The sequence below is a fragment of the Eschrichtius robustus genome, chromosome 11 (assembly GCF_028021215.1).
Source record: "Eschrichtius robustus isolate mEscRob2 chromosome 11, mEscRob2.pri, whole genome shotgun sequence".
Classification (NCBI taxonomy): Eukaryota; Metazoa; Chordata; class Mammalia; order Artiodactyla; family Eschrichtiidae; genus Eschrichtius; species Eschrichtius robustus.
Window position 1 is genome coordinate 63,943,492 of NC_090834.1, and position 21,703 is coordinate 63,965,194.

General features: G+C 38.9%; 1 pseudogene; it reads right to left on the reverse strand.

The window, feature by feature from the left end:
• Positions 1-321: 321 nt before the first annotated feature.
• On the reverse strand, positions 322-9,276 carry LOC137772032 (olfactory receptor 52K1-like; annotated as a pseudogene).
• Positions 9,277-21,703: the final 12,427 nt, after the last annotated feature.

Genomic DNA, 21,703 nt, shown 5'->3' on the forward strand with positions numbered 1-21,703 from the left:
CTTCTCTTAAGTAATCGAACTTGGAAGCATCTTTGTTTTTAGGTGATGTCACCAAGAGGAGAACCTTTATGAAGCCCATATCATTAATGAGGACTCCATGAAGAAAGAACAAAGTCAGCAGTTTGAGTCCAAGGACTCAGACCCTTGAGTCCTAATCAGACTGGAGACCCTTGAGAATTTTGGGACATTATTTAGTTTTTTCATTTTACCAGGAAGGGCCTAAACAGGGAGACTCTGGCAGCCCTCTACTTATTATATCACCATCCCCACTCCAGCATTCAACATGTCCCACTCTTTCTCCACCTGTCCCTCATTGTCCATTTACACATCTTTTCTCAGGAATAATCCTAAGACTCGTTCACGAATCTGCTTGGTCTTGACCTCATAGATGATGGGATTGACCATGGGTGTGAAGAGCAGATAGAAATTGGCAAGGAATATGTGCACAGGTGGGGCAGCCCAGCAAGCCACACGGTGCATCACTGAGGAGATGACCACAAGTGTGTAAAAGGCTAAAATGGCACCTATATGGGACATGTATGTCCCAAAAACCTTGTAACGAGGCCTTCTGAGAGGCAAGCTATAGAACTGCCCGAAGGATGAAGACATAAGACAGGATAATAAAGAGCAGGTCCAATACCACTATGAACATGGCCACAGCAATGCCATAGATATTGTTGAAGTGAGTGTCCCCACAGGCCAGCCTTACCACAGTCATGTGCTCACAGTAGTAGTGGGCAATCACTGGACATCAGCAGTGGTGGAAGCGTCTGAGCAGAAAGGGGAGTAGAGTCATTAGTGTCACAGCCTGAGTCACAGCAGCCATGCCAATCTTGGTGATAAGTGGTCTAGTAAGGTGTAGTGCAGTGGCTTGCAGATGGCCACTTAGTGGTCAAAGGCCATGGCCAGCAGCACTGCCGACTCTATGACAGTGAAGGAGTGGAGAAAGAACATCTGGACCAGGCAGGCATAGAAGTTGATCTCTCAGTCCCTGAACCAGAATATGGCAAGCATTTTAGGCAGTGCTGAAGAAGAAAGGACCAGATCAATGGTTGCCAACATGGCCAGGAAGAGGTACATGGCTTCATGAAGGGCTACATTAACCAGGATAATAAAAAAAAGTGTACAGTTTCCCAGCAGGACCAGAGTATAGGCAAAGCAGAAGGGAATGGAGATCCAGATATGCGAGTGCTCCAAACCTGGAATTCCTACCAACAGGAAGGAGCTTGGATGGGTTGAGGTAATATTGGCTCCTGGAAATTCTTCTTGTTGATTTTCTTAGGCTCCTTCACCTTGGGAGAGTATTCAGGACATATAGGATTAGAGAGGTCAAGCTATGACATCCCACCTTGGAGGATTAATTCTTGATCCTGGTCCTAGTCTTTTTTTTTTTTTTTTAATTAATTAATTTATTTTTGGCTGTGTTGGGTCTTTGTTTCTGTACTAGGGCTTTCTCTAGTTGCGGCGAGCGGGGGCCGCTCTTCATCGCTGTGTGTGGACCTCTCACTATCGCGGCCTCTCTTGTTGCGGAGCACAGGCTACAGACGCACAGGCTCAGTAGTTGTGGCTCACGGGCCTAGTTGCTCCGCAGCATGTGGGATCTTCCCAGACCAGGGCTCGAACCCGTGTCCCCTGCATTGGCAGGCAGATTCTCAACCACTGCACCACCTGGTCCTAGTCTTTAAATAAAATCAGCTTTTTTCTTTTTTTTTTCCACAAATTTACACATTTTATTTTTATTTTTTTTAATGTTTAAACATCTTTATTGGAGTATAATTACTTTACAATGGTGTGTTAGTTTCTGCTTTATAACAAAGTGAATCAGTTATACATATACATATGTTCCCATATCTCTTCCCTATTGCATCTCCCTCCCTCCCACCCTCCCTATCCCACCCCTCTAGGTGGTCACAAAGCACCGAGCTGATCTCCCTGTGCTATGCAGCTGCTTCCCACTAGCTATCTATTTTACATTTGGTAGTGTATATATGTCCATGACACTCTCTCACCCTGTCACATCTTACCCCTCCCCCTCCCCATATCCTCAAGTCCATTCTCTAGCAGGTCTGTGTCTTTATTCCCGTCTCGCCACTAGGTTCTTCATGACCTTTTTTTTTTTCCCCCTTAGATTCCATATATATGTGTTAGCATACTGTATTTGTTTTTCTCTTTCTGACTTACTTCACTCTGTATGACAGACTCTAACTCCATCCACCTCACTACAAATAACTCCATTTCGTTTCTTTTTATGGCCGAGTAATATTCCATTGTATATATGTGCCACATCTTCTTTATCCATTCATCCGATGATGGACACTTAGGTTGCTTCCATGTCCTGGCTATTGGAAATAGAGCTGCAATGAACATTTTGGTACATGACTCTTTTTGAATTACGGTTTTCTCAGGGTGTATGCCCAGTAGTGGGGTTGCTGGGTCGTATGGTAGTTCTATTTTTAGTTTTTTAAGGAACCTCCATACTGTTCTCCATAGTGGCTGTATCAATTTACATTCCCACCAACAGTGCAAGAGTGTTCCCTTTTCTCCACACCCTCTCCAGCATTTATTGTTTCTAGATTTTTTGATGATGGCCATTCTGACTGGTGTGAGATGATATCCCATTGTAGTTTTGATTTGCATTTCTCTAATGATTAATGATGTTGAGCATTCTTTCATGTGTCTGTTGGCAATCTGTATATCTTCTTTGGAGAAATGTCTATTTAGGTCTTCTGCCCATTTTTGGATTGGGTTGTTTGTTTTTTTGTTATTGAGCTGCATGAGCTGCTTGTAAATCTTGGAGATTAATCCTTTGTCAGTTGCTTCATTAGCAAATAGTTTCTCCCATTCTGAAGGTTGTTTTTTGGTCTTGTTTATGGTTTCGTTTGCTGTGCAAAAGATTTTAAGTTTCATTATGTCCCATTTGTTTATTTGTGTTTTTATTTCCATTTCTCTAGGAGTTGGGTCAAAAATTTTCTGATGTTTTAAAAAAGTCTTTGTTGATTAATACCTACATAATCCTTCCTTCCATGATATTATATCCTCCTCCAAATTTCTGCTCCTCTTCACATCAAAATATCAAGAAGTACTTCTGTATTCAGCCAACTGCCTCAAATCTCATTTGAAATTGATATATTGCAAATTGCACTGAAATTGCTCTCACTGAGGCCAGAAATGACCTCCATATGATGGTACCATGGGCACTTACCTGCCTTCATTTATCTCTACTTTATAGCAGATTTTATATGAATTGACCACTGTCCTCTTAAAATACTTTTTTAGCTCCCATAATATATCCATTCCTCACCTCTCTGACTTCTCTTTTTAGTTTCCTACTTCTGACCTTCCTCTAAATGTCCAATTTGTTCAGGTATTAAGCTTGAACTCTGTTCAATTTTTTTAAAAAACATCTTTATTGGAGTATAATTGCTTTACAATTGTGTGTTAGTTTTTGCTATATAACAAAGTGAATCAGCTATACATATACATTTATCCCCATTTCTCATCCCTCTTGTGTCTCCCTCACACCTTCCCTATCCCACCCCTCTGGGTGGACACAAAGCACCGAGCTGATGTACCTGTGCCATGCGGCTGCTTCCCACTAGCTATCTATTTTACATTTGGTAGTGTATATATGTTCATGCCACTCTCTCACTTCGTCCCAGCTTACCTTTTCCCCTCCCCATGTCTTTAAGTCCATTCTCTACATCTGTGTCTTTATTCCTGTCCTGCCCCTGGGTTCATCAGAACCCTTTTTTTTTTTTTTAAAGATTTCATATATATATGTATATATATGTTAGCATACGGTATTTGTTTTTCTCTTTCTGACTTACTTCACTCTGTATGACAGACTCTAGGTCCATCCACCTCACTACAAATAACTCAATTTCGTTTTTTTATGGCTGAGTTATATTCCATTGTATATATGTGCCACATCTTCTTTATCCATTCATCTGTTGATGGTCACTTACGTTGCTTCCATGTCCTGGCTATTGTAAATAGAGCTGCAATGAACATTGGGGTGCATGTGTCTTTTTGAATTATGGTTTTCTCTGGGTATATGCCCAGTAGTGGGATTGCTGGATCATATGGTAATTTTATTTTTAGTTTTTTAAGGAAGCTCCATACTGTTCTCCATAGTGGCTGTATCAATTTACATTCCCACCAACAGTGCAAGAGGGTTCCCTTTTCTCCACACGCTCTCCAGCATTTGTTGTCTGTAGATTTTCTGATGATGCCCATTCTAACTGTTGTGAGGTGATACCGAATTGTAGTTTTGATTTGCATTTCTCTAATTATTAGTGATGTTGAGCATCCTTTCATGTGTTTGTTGGCAACCTGTATATCTTCTTTGGAGAAATGTCTATTTAGGTCTTCTGCCCATTTTTGGATTGGGTTGTTTGTTTTTTAATATTGAGCTGCATGAACTGCTTGTATATTTTGGAGATAAAACCTTTGTCAGTTACTTCATATGCAAATATTTTCTCCCATTCTGAGGGTTGCCTTTTTGTCTTGTTTACAGTTTCCTTTGCTGTGTAAAAGCTTTTAAATTTCATTTGGTCCCATTTGTATATTTTTGTTTTTATTTCCATTTCTCTAGGAGGTGGGTCAAAAAGAATCTTGCTGTGATTTATGTCATGGAGTGTTCTGCCTATGTTTTCCTCTAAGAGTTTGATAGTGTCTGGCCTTACATTTAGGTCTTTAATCCATTTTGAGTTTATTTTTGTGTATAGTGTTAGGGAGTGTTCTAATTTCATTCTTTTACATGTAGCTGTCCAGTTTTCCCAGCACCACTTATTGAAGAGACTGTCTTTTCTCCATTGTATATCCTTGCCTCCTTTATCAAAGATAAGGTGACCATATGTGCATAGGTTTATCTCTGGGCTTTCTATCCTGTTCCATTGATCTGTATTTGTTTTTGTGCCAGTACCATACTGTCTTGATTACTGTAGCTTTGTAGTATAGTCTGAAGTCTGGGAGCCTGATTCCTCCAGCTCCATTTTTCGTTCTCAAGATTGCTTTGGCTATTCGGGGTCTTTTGTGTTTCCATACAAATTGTGAATTTTTTTGTTCTAGTTCTGTGAAAAATGCCATTGGTAGTTTGGTAGGGATTGCATTGAATCTGTAGATTGCTTTGGGTAGTAGAGTCATTTTCACAATGTTGATTCTTCTAATCCAAGAACATGGTATATCTCTCCATCTGTTTGTATCATCTTTAATTTCTTTCATCACTGTCTTATAGTTTTCTGCATACAGGTCTTTTGTCCCCTTAGGTAGGTTTATTTCTAGGTATTTTATTCTTTTTGTTGCAGTGGTAAATGGGAGTGTTTCCCTAATTTCTTTTTCAGATTTTTCATCATTAGTGTATAGGAATGCAAGAAATTTCTGTGCATTAATTTTGTATCCTGCTACTTTACCAAATTCATTGATTAGCTCTAATAGTTTTCTGGTAGCGTCTTTAAGGTTCTCTCTATATAGTATCATGTCATCTGCAAACAGTGAAAGCTTTACTTCTTCTTTTCCTATTTGGATTCCTTTTATTTCTTTTTCTTCTCTGATTGCTGTGGCTAAAACTTCCAAAACTATGTTGAATAGTAATGGTGAGAGTGGGCAACCTTGTCTTGTTCCTGATCTTAGTGGAAATGGTTTCAGTTCTTCACCATTGAGAACGATGCTGGCTGTGGGTTTGTCATATATAGCCTTTATTATGCTGAGATAAGTTCCCTCTATGCCTACTTTCTGGAGAGTTTTTATCACAAATGGGTGTTGAATTTTGTAGAAAGCTTTTTCTGCATCTATTGAGATGATCATATGGTTTTTATTCTTCAGTTTGTTAATATGGTGTACCACATTGATTTATTTGTGTATACTGAAGAATCCTTGCATTCCTGGGATAAACCCCACTTGATCATGGTGTATGATCCTTTTAATGTGCTGTTGGATTCTGTTTGCTAGTATTTTGTTGAGGATTTTTACACTTATGTTCATCAGTGATTTTGGCCTGTAGTTTTCTTTCTTTGTGACTTCTTTGTCTGGTTTTGGCACCAGTGTGATGGTGGCCTCATAGAATGAGTTTGGGAGTGTTCCTCCCTCTGCTATATTTTGGAAGAGTTTGAGAAGGATAGGTATTAACTCTTCTCTGAATGTTTGCTAGAATTCGCCTGTGAAGCCCTCTGGTCCAGGGCTTTTGTTTGTTGGAAGATTTTTAATCACAGTTTCAATTTCAGTGCTTTTGATTGGTCTGTTTATATTTTCTATTTCTTCCTGGTTCAGTCTCGTAAGGTTGTGCTTTTCTAAGAATTTATCCATTTCTTCCAGGATATCAATTTTATTGGCATATAGTTGCTTGTAGTAATCTCTCATGATCCTTTTAATTTCTGCCCTGTCAGTTGTTACTTCTCCTTTTTCATTTTTAATTCTATTGATTTGAGTCTTCTCCCTTTTTTTCTTGATGAGTCTGGCTAATGGTTTATCAATTTGGTTATCCTCTCAAAGAACGGGCTTTTAGTTTTATTGATCTTTGCTATCATTTCCTTCATTTCTTTTTCATTTATTTCTGATCTGATCTTTATGATTTCTTTCCTTCTGCTAACTTTGTCTTTTTTTTTCTTCTTCTTTCTCTAATTGCTTTAGGTGTAAGGTTAGGTTGTTTATTTGAGATGTTTCTTGTTTCTTGAGGTAGGATTGTATTGTTATATACTTCCCTCTTAGAACTGCTTTTGCTGCATCCCATAGGTTTTGGATCATTGTGTTTTCATTGTCTTTTGTCTATAGGTATTTTTTGATTTCCCCTTTGATTTCTTCAGTGATCTCTTGGTTATTCAGTAGTGTATTGTTTAGCCTCCATGTGTTTGTATTTTTTACAGATTATTTCCTGTAATTGATACCTAGTCTCATAGCATTGTGATCGGAAAAGATACTTGATACAATTTCAATTTTTGAAAATTTGCCAAGGCTTGATTTGTGACCCAAGATATGATCTGTCCTGGAGAATGTTCTATGAGCACTTGAGAAGAAAGTGTATTCTGTTGTTTTTAGATGGATTGTCCTATAAATATCAATTAAATCCATCTTGTTTAATGTATCATTTAAAGCTTGTGTTTCCTTATTTATTTTAATTTTGGATGATCTGTCCATTCGTGAAAGTATGCTTTTAAAGTCCCTTACTATGATTGTGTTACTGTCCATTTCCCCTTTTATGGCTGTTAGTATTTGCCTTATGTATTGAGGTGCTCCTATGTTGGGTGCATAAATATTTACAAATGTTACATCTTCTTCTTGGATTGATCCTTTGATCATTATGTAGTGTCCTTCTTTTTCTCTTGTAATAGTGTTTATTTTAAAGTCTATTTTGTCTGATATGAGAATTGCTATGCCAGCTTTCTTTTGATTTCCATTTGCATGGAATATCTTTTTCCATCCCCTCACTTTCAGTCTGTATGTGTCCCTAGGTCTGAAATGGGTCTCTGGTAGACAGTATATGTATGGTTTTTGTTTTTGTATCCATTCAGGCAGTCTATGTCTTTTAGTTGGAGCATTTAATCCATTTACATCTAAGGTAGTTATTGATGTGTATGTTCCTATTACCATTTTCTTAATTGTTTTGCGTTTGTGATTATCGGTCTTTTCCTTCTCTTGTGTTTCCTGCCTAGAGAAGTTCCTTTAGCATTCGTTGTAAACCTGGTTTGGTGGTGCGGAAATCTCTTAGCTTTTGCTTGTCTGTGAAGGTTTTAAGTTCTCTGTCAAATCTGAATGAGATCCTTGCTGGGTAGGGTAATCTTGGTTGTAGGTTTTCCCCTTTCATCACTTTAAATACGTGTTGCCACACCCTTCTGGCTTGCAGAGTTTCTGCTGACAGATTACCTGTTGACCTTATGGGGATTCCCTTGTATGTTATTTGTTGCTTTTCCCTTGCTGCTTTTAAAATTTTTCCTTTGTATTTAATTTTTGATAGTTTGATTAATACGTGTCTTGGTGTGTTTCTCCTTGGATTTATCCTGTATGGTACTCTCTGTGTTTGCTGGACTTGTTTGACTATTTCCTTTCCCATATTAGGGAAGCTTTCAACTATAATCTCTTCAAATATTTTCTCAGTCCCTTTTTTTTTTCTCTTCTTCTTCTGGGACCCCTATAATTCGAATGTTGGTGTGTTTAATTTTGTCCCAGAGGTCTCTGAGACTGTTCTCAATTCTTTTCATTCTTTTTTCTTTATTCTGCTCTGCGGTAGTTATTTCCACTATTTTATCTTCCAGGTCACTTATCCGTTTTTCTGCCTCAATTATTCTGCTATTGATTCTTTCTAGAGAATTTTTAATTTCATTTACTGTGTTGTTCATCACTGTTTGTTTGCTTTTTAGTTCTTCTAGGTCCTTGTTAAACGTTTATTGTATTTTCTCCACTCTGTTTCCAAGATTTTGGATCATCTTTACTATCATTACTCTGAATTCTTTTTCAGGTAGGCTGCCTACTTCCTCTTCATTTGTTTGGTCTGGTGGGATTTTACCTTGCTCCTTCATCTGCTGCATATTTCTCTGTCTTTTCATTTTGCTTAACTTACTGTGTCTGGGGTCTCCTTTTCGCTGGCTGCAGGTTTGTAGTTCCTGTTGTTTTTGGCATCTGTCCCAAGTGGGTAAGGTTGGTTCAGTGGGTTGTGTAGGCTTCCTGGTGGAGGGGACTGGTGCCTGCGTTCTGGTGGATGAGGCTGGATCTTGTCTTTCTGGTGGGCAGGACCACATCCAGTGGTGTGTTTTGTGGCGTCTGTGACCTTATTATGATTTTAGGCAGCCTCTCTGCTAATGGGTGGGGTTGTGTTCCTGTCTTGCTAGTTGTTTGGCATAAGGTGTCCAGCACTGAAGCTTGCTGGTCGTTGACTGGAGCTGGGTCTTAGCATTGAGATCGAGATCTCTGGGAGAGCTTTCACCATTTGATGTTACGTTGGGCCAGGGGGTCTCTCGTGGACCAGTGTCCTGAATCTGGGTCTCCCATCTCAGAGGCTCAGGCCTGACACCCAGCCAGAGCACCAAGACCCTGTCAGCCACTTGGTTCAGAAGAAAAGGAAGAAAAAATAAAAGAAAGATAGAAAGAAAAAAATTATTATAAAATATTAAAAATTTAAAAAATTAAAAAATAATAGAAAAAAGAAAGAACAACCAATCCAAAAACAACTCCACCAATGAGAACAAGTCCTATGGACTATCCCCCCTGCAAAAAAAAAGGACATACAGAAACCTAGGACAAATGGTAAAGGCAAAGCTATACAGACAAAATCACACAAAGAAGCATCCACATACACACTCACAAAAAGAGAAAAAGCAAAAATATATATATACCTATATGTAAAAAAAAAAGGAAGCAAGCAACCAAATCAATAAACAAATCTACCAAAGATAATAAGCTCTAAATACTAAACTAAAATAAACATAAAACCAGAAACAAATTAGATGCAGAAAGCAAACCCCATGTCTATAGTTGTTCCCAAAGTCTCCCGCCTTAATTTTGGAATGATTCGTTGTCTATTCAGGTATTCCAGAGGTGCAGGGTACATCAAGGTGACTGTAGAGATTTAATCCATTGCTCCTGAGGCTGCTGGGAAAGATTTCCCTTTCTCTTCTTTGTTCGCACAACTCCTGAGGTTCAGCTTTGGATTTGGTCCTGCCTCTGCTTGTAGGTCACCTGAGGGCGTCTGTTCCCCGCCCTGACAGGATGGGGTTAAAGGAGCAGCTGATTAGGGGGCTCTGTGTCACTGTAGCCAGGGGCAGGGAGGGGCACGGAATGCGGGGCGATCCTGTGGTGGCAGAGGCCGGAGTGATGTTGCAACAGCCTGAGGCGTGCCATGTGTTCTCCCAGGGAAGTTGTCCCTGGATCACGGGACCCTGGCAGTGAGGGGCTGCACAGACTCCCAGGAGGGGAGGTCTGGATAGTAATCTGTGCTTGCACAGAGGCTTCTTGGTGGCTGCAGCAGCAGCCTTAGTGTTTCATGCCTGTCTCTGGTGTCTGCACTGATAGCCACGGCTCATGCCCATCTCTGGAGCTCGTTTAGGCGGTGCTCTGAATCCCCTCTCCTCGTACACCCCAAAACGATGGTCTCTTGACTCTTAGGCAGGTCCAGACTTTTTCCTGGACTCCCTCCTGGCAAGCTGTGCTGCACTAGCCCCCTTCAGTCTGTGTTCACGTACCAACCCCAGGCCTCTCCCTGGGATCCGACTGAAGCCTGAGCCTCAGCTCCCAGCACCCACTGGTCCCAGCAGGTGAGCAGACAAGCCTCTCGGGCTGGTGAGTGCTGGTTGGCACTGATCCTCTGTGCGGGAATCTCTCTGCTTTGCCCTGTGCACCCCTATTGCTGCGCTCTCCTCCGTGGCTCCAAAGCTTCCCCCACCCACATCCCTTCTCCCCCAGTGAAGGGGCTTCCTAGTGTTGGAAACGTTTCCTCCTTCACAGCTCCCTCCCAGAGGGACAGGTCCCGTCCCTATTCTTTTGTCTCTGTTTTTCCTTTTTTTCTTTTGCCCTACCCAGGTACGTGGGGAGTTTCTTGCCTTTTGGGAAGTCTGAGGTCTACTGCCAGCATTCAGTAGGTGTTCTGTAGGAGTTGTTCCACATGTAGATGTATTTCTGATGTATTTGTGGGGAGGAAGGTGATCTCCACGTCTTACTCTTCCACCATCTTGAAGGTCCCTCTTCACTGTGTTCAATTTTATGTTCATACAACATTCAGTAAATATATTTAGTAAATTTACTAGAGATTTTAAATACTTTTACTGAATAGGTTAAGGATATATCAATGAACAATACAGATTGATCTCTGAGTTAAAGAAATTTCTAAAATATGGAGAAGGATAATAAAAGGAGATAGTGATTAAATTATATATTACATTTAAAGGTACTCAATGTTATATGTATATATTTAAAGACAGGATGATGAGAATATGGATTTGGGGGGGGTGTGGTGTGAAATGTTTAATAAAGAGATCAAAGTAGACCTCATTGGGAAATTAATTTGAGCAAAGATTGAATGAGGAGATGAATTAGCTAGATCTCTTTAAAAGGCAGACTCTAGATTCCATGCAGATGGTTTATATGGTGAAATTATACCAGGGAAGAAGAACAGGATGAAGAGTGAAACATAAAAGCAGGGAAATCTGAGCCAAAGATACAGTGCCAAGATGGGTAATGCTGTGATCAACTATTAACTGTGTCCAATTCCATATGAAGAACCATGTAGATGTACCCTCAGAATTGTTCACTCAGGATATGGAAGAAGGGACTATTTATCCACTGGCTTCCACCAGGAACCCAGTTCAGGGGTTGACCCAAAGAGTGTTAATTTCTTCATACTTCCAGGTTCACTTATGCTTCAGAATAGCTGAGCAGTCTCTCTCAGGTGTTTCATTCAGTGGAGCAGAGAAACCCAGGGGCAGGATGTAGCTGAGTAAGTTGCTACTGGGCTATACCTGCACTCAATGGTTGCCACAGCAATGGCTAAAACAAATATGTGTATGAGATATGGTAAGACAGGCAAAAAAGATGTAGAATATAAGGAGTTACTCCTAGGGGAAAGTCACTCAAAGAATAGGGACTAGGCAGAGCAAACGCCCTAAGACATAAATATGCCTGGTATTCAAAGAAAGATCAGCTAGGAGCCAATGTAACTAGAATGAAGTGAATAAATGAGCAATTTATAGAGATTGTAAAGGTGGGGCCAGATCACATTGGGCCCCGTAGGCCTTTGTAGAACTTTGCAAATGTTCCCCATTTCTCTCACATTCAAAGAGATTGTTTTCAACAGAAGTGACATGTTTGACATATTTTTTGAAAGTTTGCTCTGGCTTCTATAATGAGATCAGCACATAGGAATAAGGGTAGATGCAGAGACAAGAGTCAGGATCTATTGCAGTAATCCAGGAAAGTCTCAGGACCAAAGTGACAGCGTATGTGATGAGAACTATTCAGATTTGGGATATATATATATATATATATTTTATTTTTATTTATTTATTTATTTATGGCTGTGTTGGGTCTCCGTTTCTGTGCGAGGGCTTTCTCTAGTTGTTGCAAGTGGGGGCCACTCTTCAACGCGGTGCGCGGGCCTCTCATTATCGCGGCCTCTCTTGTTGCGGAGCACAGGCTCCAGACGCGCAGGCTCAGTAATTGTGGCTCACGGGCCTAGTTGCTCCGCGGCATGTGGGATCTTCCCAGACCAGGGCTCGAACCCGTGTCCCGTGCATTGGCAGGCAGATTCTCAACCACTGTGCCACCAGGGAAGCCCTTGGGATATATTTTGTTAAAGTGCCATTGTATTCTTTTTTGACAGATTAGATTTAGGTGTGAGAAAAGGGAGTCAAAGGTGACACCAAGATTTTTGGCTTAAACAACTAAAAGGAAGGAATTGTTATGAACTCAGATGAAGGTGTGGAAGGGAAGATCAAGATTTCAGTTTTTGGCCTGTTGAGTTTGAGATGTCAGTCAGTAATCCAAGTGAACATGTCAATACGTTTGGATATACGAGTTTGAAGTTTGAAGGAGATTTTGGCTGCTGATATAAACTTTAGATCATTATCATTTAGATAATATTAATAGTTGTGAAACTGAGATCACCAAGACAGTGAGTGTTCATAAAGGGAAGAGAACCAAGAACTGAATCCCAATATTAAGGGCTGGAGTAAAGGAGGACTTGGGGTGAATGGAGGAAGAGTCAGCAAAAGAGACTGAGAATGGGCAACCCATCAGAAAATTTAAGATTATGTGCTATCTTGATAGGCTGTTGGATGTAGTATATTAAGGAGAAGGGAATTATTACCATGCTAAATGCTACTGGTAAGTCAAATAATTCCCAAACAGAGAATCAGCCTTATGTTTAGAAATGAGATAAATTGGATACCTTGGTAAGGAAAATTTGCTAGAATAGAAGGTGGTAAAACCTGATTTGACTGAGTTAGGTAAGAAAAATCAGAAGAATTGAAGTCATGAGTTAACATGACTCACTGTTTTGAGGAGGTATGCTGCAAAGACCAGTGGTAAAAGGAGCACTGGCTTCAGAGGAAAGTAGAATAAAGTTGTTGGTTGTGCACGCATGCATGCATAGGTGTGTGTGAAAATGGCGTGTTTTTAAACTGAAGAGAATTATCCAGTGGCAAGGGAAAACAAATATAGAAGGCAAACACTGCTTCTGAAACGTCCTTGAACATTGTCTTCTTTCTAGGTGTTCTACTTGTTTACTATGGATTTAGCTGTCAGATCCTAAAATTTCACATATAAATTTGCATATTTTACCTTCCCCCTAAGCTTCAAAGTAGTATATCCAACTGTCTACTTAATATCCCCACATAGCAGTCTTGCAGATATCACAGCCTACCATGCTTGAGGCAGAAAACTTGACTTCTGCCCTCCATGTGCATTTCATATCTCAGTACATAATATCCCCTCCAACCAGTTTCTCAACCTAGAATCAAGTCAACCTTGGCTCTACACTTTACTTCCTACATCGTATTCATTCTATCAGAAGGTCCAGTTGGGTCAATCTCCACAGTAAATTTCAATATTGCCTACTCCATTTCAATCAAGACACCACCTCTCACTTACCCAGTAGTGGAACAAAATACCCTTAACAAGTATACAGAGGTGTTCTCTGTTTTTGTTCTCCAATATCTATATTTCCACAAAAACTCACCATATTGTGAAGTGATCTGAAGTGAAAGGACTATGCTTTATTCACTGCAATATTCCCAACCCTTGCCATACACAGTAGGTGTTAGACATTTCACCAGATGAAATATGAACAACCATACTACTGGAAAATGTCTTCTCACTTTTTCCTGATGAATCTTCTCATCTGATCCAGACTGAATCTGGTTGGTTATCTTCTAATTTAAAATACATCCAGGGTGGAAGTTCTAAGACCCCACCACCACCAACACCCTTGGTTGCCTGCATCAGAATAAACTTCTCATTTGAAAGTATTTTCCCCAGGTCTTACTAATATTTGTCCATATTTTCCAGAAACAAGAACTTGGCTATATAAGAAACAATCTGTGACAACAGGACATTTTTTTGTTCTTCCTCAGTGCAAAGAAGAGTGAATGCCACATAACAGACCCTCTATAAATGACTGTTAATGATCCCACATACCTGTTGCACTTTACCCTCTGTAAATATGCATTTTTCACAAATCCAAACATGTTTCACGTTATCTCTGAGTCTCTACATCCCACCGACTTGATCTTGACCTTCTGAACATAACTGACCACCCTGTGACCTGTCCATCCTTTTTCACACAAAGAAAAAGTTCTGTTCTATCCAGTTTCTTCCCCTAAACACAGGGTGTCCAACAGTGCATAAACATCATTTCTGTTGAAGCTTATCAAAAATACACCCCTCCCAGAATCAGAACCTCAGAATAGGAGAGAAAATGGAGACAGGCTTCTTCTTCTAATATCCAGGACCCAGGAATCTACTTGTAGTTAACGTTTCGTCCAGCCTTTACTCTGTTTCAAGAGCCAGAATGTCCACAACAGATTACAGAGCTTGTCTTCTATTTCATTGTTTTCCCCCAAAGTGCGTAAATGTGTCACCCTACGCAGAAAATAATCAGATAATAATTGCATCTATTTTGTAGTCTAACCTATGTCTTAAGAGGATACCAGAATGATGAATTTTAAGAGACAGGAAGATAGTCTCTTACCTAACGTCCTTCAAGTATGTGACTTGTGGAAGAAAAACCTATAAGAAATGTAACTCTTACCTCTCTCTCTGCATCTTCCTAGTGCAGGCCTCATTTTCTCTCTCCTAACTTATGCAGAAGCTTCTTAATTGGGACAGGGATTCTGGTGGAGTATGGAGGAGGAATGATAGGAGGTGAGAAGTGACAGGATCCAAGCTAATGTAATCAGCTAAAACTTCTTGGAGGTGAACCACAGTGTTTGGCATAGAAAGGAGGCAGCCATCCTCTGCAGTGGAGGGGGTGTCTGGAGTTTGTAGACAAAGCATTTAGGTTAGACTGTCAAGAATTATGTCCACTCAGTTGAAGAGCCAAATTAGAGGCAATAAAGGAATAGGGATTGGGCAGGAAGCTGATGCCTAAGACCAGCACTGGGTGTGGGAGGTAACTGAGCGTGCCCCCATCCTTTCCCACTTACCACACCTGTGTCACCTCTTTCCTGTTTCCCCTAGTTCTAGCTCTGCCCACAGCCCTTAGTCTGAAGTAACATTCTTGGCCCTGTCCATTACCTCCATGCAAATTCAGTACAGCCTTCCTCTTCCAGTGAGAAAAGTACGGGAAGGAGGGAGTTAGGAAGGGAACAGCTGGCTTTATCCTCACAAACCTCTGATTTTCTCCCAAAAGGATACGGAAACAGAAACTGCTGCACTTGAATAGGGTCCTCAGGGGCTCATGGAAGGCTCTGGCCTCTTCTCTATGGGTTGGCACAAGGGGACTCCACTGACCCAGGGCTCCCACCCCTAGGGTTTCCTGCAGCCCATGTCCTCTTCCCCTTTATGGTGTTAAGTCATGTCTCCAAGGGGTCATGCTTAAATCTCCAGAGACTGTCAGCACCTTAGGTAAAGCCTGCTTGTACCTTGGTCTTTGATGTGCTTAACTTTACCTCTACACCCTCCTCGCAGAGTCTCCTAGAACAGAGAGCCACATTGGAATATATAAACTACAACCAACTCCTGTCTGTGATTGGGAAGGGCAGAACCAAGCCTAACCAAGTCAACGTATCTGGTAGGTTTTGTTTTCATACAAGTTACGTATTGGTCTGATCTAGGCATTCATTTCCAGCTTGTAACTTTAGAATGGCACTTCCTCAATTGTGCTCTATTTCTTATATCTAAAATGGAGATAATATTCCCAATTTTTCCTAATTACAGGGAGAAGGGAGGATCTAAATATATAATTGAGAAGCTGTTATTAATATAATTGCATATTATCAATAATTACCAATCATCGATCAATAATAAAGGGTAACATCTTACCTACAACTGACCTCAACGTCTGCTACTTTTCAAAGGCCTGAGAAGGAAACTGGTTTATACCAGGGTCTGACATGGACTTTGTCTGGCATAATTTCCCATAACGCTTTTATTTGAAAGATGTTCTTTCCATTATTTTGTTTTACATTATTGTGGTAAGAACACTTAAAATTTGTTAAGAAGATAGAGCTCATGTTAAGTGTACAATAAATTATTGTTGACTATAGGTACAATTTTGTATAGCAGTTTACCCTAACTGAAATTTTATGCCTGTTGATTAATAACTCCCTATTTCCCACTCCCCCAATTCCTGGTAACCACTATTCCAGTCCTTGATTTTATGGATTTAACTATTTTAGATACTTCATATTAGTGGAACCCTGCAGTATTTGTCTTTCTGAGTCTGGTTTATTTCATGTAATATAATATACTCAAGGTCCATCCATGTTTTGCATATTGCAGAATTTCTTATAAGGCTGAATAGTATTTTACTGAATATATACACCATATATTTTTTATCATTCATCTGTCGATGAACTTGTCAATCTGACTGGTGTGAAGTGATATCTCATTGTGGTTTTGATTTGCATTTCTCTGATAATTAGTGACAATGAGCATTTTTTTCAAATACTTTTTGGTAATTTGAAAGTCTTCTTTGTGGAAATGTCTATTCAAGAGCTGAGCCCATTTTAAAATGGGATTATTAGTTTTTATATTATTGAGCTGTATCAATTCCTTATCTTTTGGTGATTAACCCCCTATCAAATACATGTCTTGCATGTATTTTTCTCACATTCCATAGATTGCCTCTTCACTCCGTGGATTGCTACCTTTGCTGTGCAGAAGCTTTGTTTGTTTGATATAGTTCCATTTGTAGTTTTGCTTTTGTTTCCTGTACTTTCGGTGTCATGAAGTGTCCCCTATGTTATCTTCTAGGAGTTTTACAATTTCAGGTCTTATGTTTTAGTTTTTAACTCATTTTGAGTTAATTTTTATACATAGTATAAGATAAAAACACAATTTTCTTCTTTTACATATGGATATACAGTTTTCCCTACACCATTTGTTGAAGACACTATCTTTTCCTTATTGGCCATATATAGGTGGATTTATTTCTGTGTTCTCTATTCTGTTCAATTTACCTTGGTATCTGTATTTATGCCAATACCATACCATTTTGATTATTATAGCTTTGAAGTAAGGAAGTGTGGTGTCTCATCCTTTGTTCTTCTTTCTCAGGATCAGTTCAACTATTCATGGTCTTCTATAGTTCTATGCAAATTATAGAAATCATTTTCTTATTCTGTAAAATAAGTCTTTGAGATTTTTATAGGGGTTTATTGAATCTGAAAGGTCGCTTTGTGTGGTATGGACATTTTAATGATATTAAGCCTTCCAATCCATGAACACAAAATTGACACAAATAAGTGGAAAGACATCCCAATTTCTTCATCAATGTCCTATAGTTTTCAAAGTACAGGTCTTTCACCTCCTTGGTTAAATTTATTCATAAGTGTTTTTTTCTTTTTAATGTAATTGTCAATGGGATTGTTTTCTTAATTTGTCTCCTTTAAAAATTGAAGTATAGTTATATATTTTTTCAGATTCTTTCCCCATTATAGTTTATTACAAGATATTGAATATAGTTCCCTGTGCTATACAGTAGGTCATTGTTTATTTTATATATAGTAGTTTGTATCTGCTACTCCTAAACTCCTAATTTATCCCTTCCCTGCCTCTGGTCCCTTTGGTACCCATAAGTTTGTTTTCTATGTCTGTGAGTCTGTTTCTGTTTTGTAAATAAGTTCATTTGTATCATTTTTTTAAGATTCCACGTATGAGTGATATGATATTTGTCTTTGTCTGACTGACTTCACTTAGCATGATAATCTCTAGGTTTACCCATGTTGCTGCAAATGGTATTATTTCATTCTCTTTTGTGGCGGAGTAATACTGCATTGTTTATATATATGCCACATCTTCTTTATTTATTCATCTGCCAGTGGACACCTATGTTGCTTCCATGTCTTGCCTATTGTAAATAGTGCTGCAGTGAACAGTGGGGTGCATGTATCTTTTCGAATTATGGTTTTCTCCAGATATACACCCAGGAGTGGGATTGCTGGATTATATGGTAATTCTATATTTAGTTTTTAAAATTTATTTATTTATTTTTATTTATGACTGTGTTGGGTCTTCGTTCCTGTGCGAGGGCTTTTCTCCAGTTGTGGCAAGTGGGGGCCACTCTTCATCGCAGTGCGCGGGCCTCTCATTATCGTGGCCTCTCTTGTTGCGGAGCACAGGCTCCAGACGCGCAGGCTCAGTAATTGTGGCTCACGGGCCCAGCTGCTCCGTGGCCTGTGGGATCTTCCCAGACCAGGGCTCGAACCCGTGTCCCCTGCATTGGCAGGCGGATTCTTAACCACTGCGCCACCAGGGAAGCCCTATATTTAGTTTTTAAAGGAACCTTCATACTGTTCTCCATAGTGGCTGCACCAATTTACATTCCAGCCAACAGTATAGGAGGGTTCCCTTTTCTCCACACCCTCTCCAGCATTTATTATTTGTAAATTTTTTGATGATAGCCATGCTGACTGGTGTGAGTTGATACCTCATTGTAGTTTTGATTTGCATTTCTCTAATAATTAGTGTAGTTGAGCATCTTTTCATATGCCTACTGGCCATGGGTATGTCTTTGGAGAAATGTCTATTTATATCTTCTGCCCACTTTTTGCTTGGATTGTTTTTATGTTGTTGAGTTGTGTGAGCTGTTTGTATACTGTGGAAATTAATCCCTTATCAGTTGCATCATTTGCAAATATTTTCTCCAAGGCAGTACGTTGTCTTTTTGTTTTGTTTACAGTTTCCTTTGCTGTGGAAAAGCTTATAAATTTGATTAGGTCCCATTTGTTTACTTTTGCTTGTATTTCTATTGCCTTGGGAGACTGACCTAAGAAAACACTGGTACAGTAAGTCCCCTACATATGAACGAGTTGCATCCTGAGAGCACATTCATAAGTCCAATTTGTTTGTAAGTTGTAAGTCCAACAAAGTTAGCCTAGGTACCCAACTAACACAACTGGCTATATAGTACTGTACTGTAATAGGTTTATAATACTTTCCACATAAATAATACATAAAGTACAGTAGTACCAGCTGTATTACCACTGCTTTTATGCTTGGTTCTGGACATCCTGGGCTTTAAATAAAGGTACTGTACTACCGTACTCTGTACAGTACTGTAAAGTACACAAAAACACAACTACTTGTACAGGATGCATGCACATGACAATGTATGCCAGACAAGTGAACTAACTTATGTGATTGGACATGTGAATGCATGTTCACTTCTTTGAAAGTTTGGCACTTGAAGGTTTGTGTGTAGGGGACTTACTGTACAATTTATGTCAGAGAATGTTTTGCCTATGTTCTCTTCTAGGAGTTTTATGATGTCATGTCTTATGTTTAAGTCTTAAGCCATTTTGAGTTTATTTTTGTGTATGGTGTGAATTAGTATGCTAAGTTCATTGATCTGTATGCGGCTGTCCAGGTTTCTCAGCACTATTTGCTGAAGAGACTGTCTGTTCTCCACTGTATATTCTTGCCTCCTTTGTTGAAGATTAATTGACTGTAGGTGTGTGGGTTTATTTCTGGACTCTCTATTCTGTTTTATTGATCCATATGCCTGTTTTTGTGCTAATACCACACTGTTTTGATTACTGTTGCTTTGTAGTATTGTCTGAAGCCTGGGAGTGCTATGCCTCAGCTTTGTTGTTTTTCCTCGGGATTGCTTTGGCAATTCTGGGTCTTTTGTGGTTCCATATAAATCTTTTCACAAAACTAGAATAAATAATGATAAGTGTCATGGGTAATTTGATAGGGATCACATTGAATCTGTGGATTGCTTTGGGTAGTATGCCCATTTTAACAATGTTAATTCTTCTAATCCAAGAACATGGGATATCTTTCCATTTCTTTTTAATTCTTCAGTGTTTTATGGTTCTCAGCATATAAGTCTTTCACCTCCTTGGTCAGGTTTATTTCTATGTATTTTATTTTTATTTTTTTGATGCAATTTTAAAACGTATTGTTTTTCACTTTCTTTTTCTGATATTTCATTGTTAGCATAAAGAAATGCAACAGATTTCTGTATGTTAATCTTGTATCTTGCTACCTTGCTGACCATATATGGTACCATGTCATCTGCATATAATGACAATGTTACCTCTTCCCTTCCAATTTGGATACCCTTTATTCCTTTTTCTTTACTGATTTCTGTGGCTTGGACCAATACTATGTTGAAAAGAAGTGGTGCGAGTGAGCGTGCATATCTTATTTCAGATTTTAGTGGGAAGGCTTTCAGCATTTCACTGAGTATTATGTTGGCTGTGGGTTTGTCATAAATAGCTTTTATTATACTGAGATATGTTCCCTCTTTGCCCACTTTGGTAAGTGTTCTTATCATGAATGGATGTTGAATTTTATCAAATGCTTTTTATGCATCTATTGAGATGATCAGGTGGTTTTTATCTTTTGTTGCTGTGATGTACCACACTGAGTGATTGGCATATGTTTTTATTTTTTTAATTTAATATTTATTTTATATTGCAGTATAGTTAATTTAAAACACTGTGTTAGTTTCAGGTGTACAGAAAAGTGATTCAGTTGTACTTATACATATATCCATTCTTTTTAAAATTATTTTTCCCATATAGATTATTACAGAATATTGAGTAGAGTTCCCTGTGCTATACAGTGAGTCCTCATTGATTATGTATTTTATATATAGTAGTGTGTATATGTTAATCCTAAACTCCTAATTTATCCCTCCCCCCACCCCCAACTTTTCCTTTTGGTAACCATAAGTTTGTTTTCTAAGTCTGTGAGTCTGTTTTTGTTTTGTAAATAAGTTCATTTGTATAATTTTTTTCGATTCCACATATAAGTGATATCATATGATATTTGCTTCCTTTGTCATAAATTGACCATAGGTGCATGGGTTTATTTCTGGGCTTTCTATCCTTTTCCACTGATCTATATTTCTGTTTTTGTGCAGGTACCATAGTGTTTTGATGACTGTAGTTTTGTAGTATAGTCTGGTCAGGGAGCCTGATTCCTGCAGCTCCATGTGTTTCCATACAAATTTTAAAATTATTTGTTCCAGTTCTGTGAAAAAAAATGTCATTGGTAATTTGTTAGGGATTGCATTTAATCTGTAGGTTACCTTGGGTAGTATGGTCATTTTGACAATATTGATTCTTCCAATACAAGAACATGGTATAACTTTCCCTCTGTTTGTGTCACCTTCTATTTCTTTCATCAGCATCTTATAGTTTTCAGAGTACAGGTCTTTTTCCTCCTTAGGTAGGTTTAATCCTAGATATTTTATTCTTTTTGATGCAATGCTAAATCAGATTGTTTCTTTAATTTATCTTTCTGGTGTTTCATTGTTAGTGTATAGAAATGCAAGTGATTTCTGTGTATTAATTTTTTATACTGCAACTTTACCAAATTCACTGATGAGCTCTAGTAGTTTTCTGGTAGCATCTTTAGGATTATTCTATGTATAGTATCATGTCATCTGCAAACAGTGACAGTTTTACTTCTTCTTTTCCAATTTGTATTCCTTTAATTTCTTTTTCTTCTTTGATTGCCATGGCTGGGACTTCCAAAACTATGTTGAATGAAAGTGGTGAGAGTGGACATCCTTGTCTTGTTCCTGAACTTAGAGGAAATTCTTTCAGTT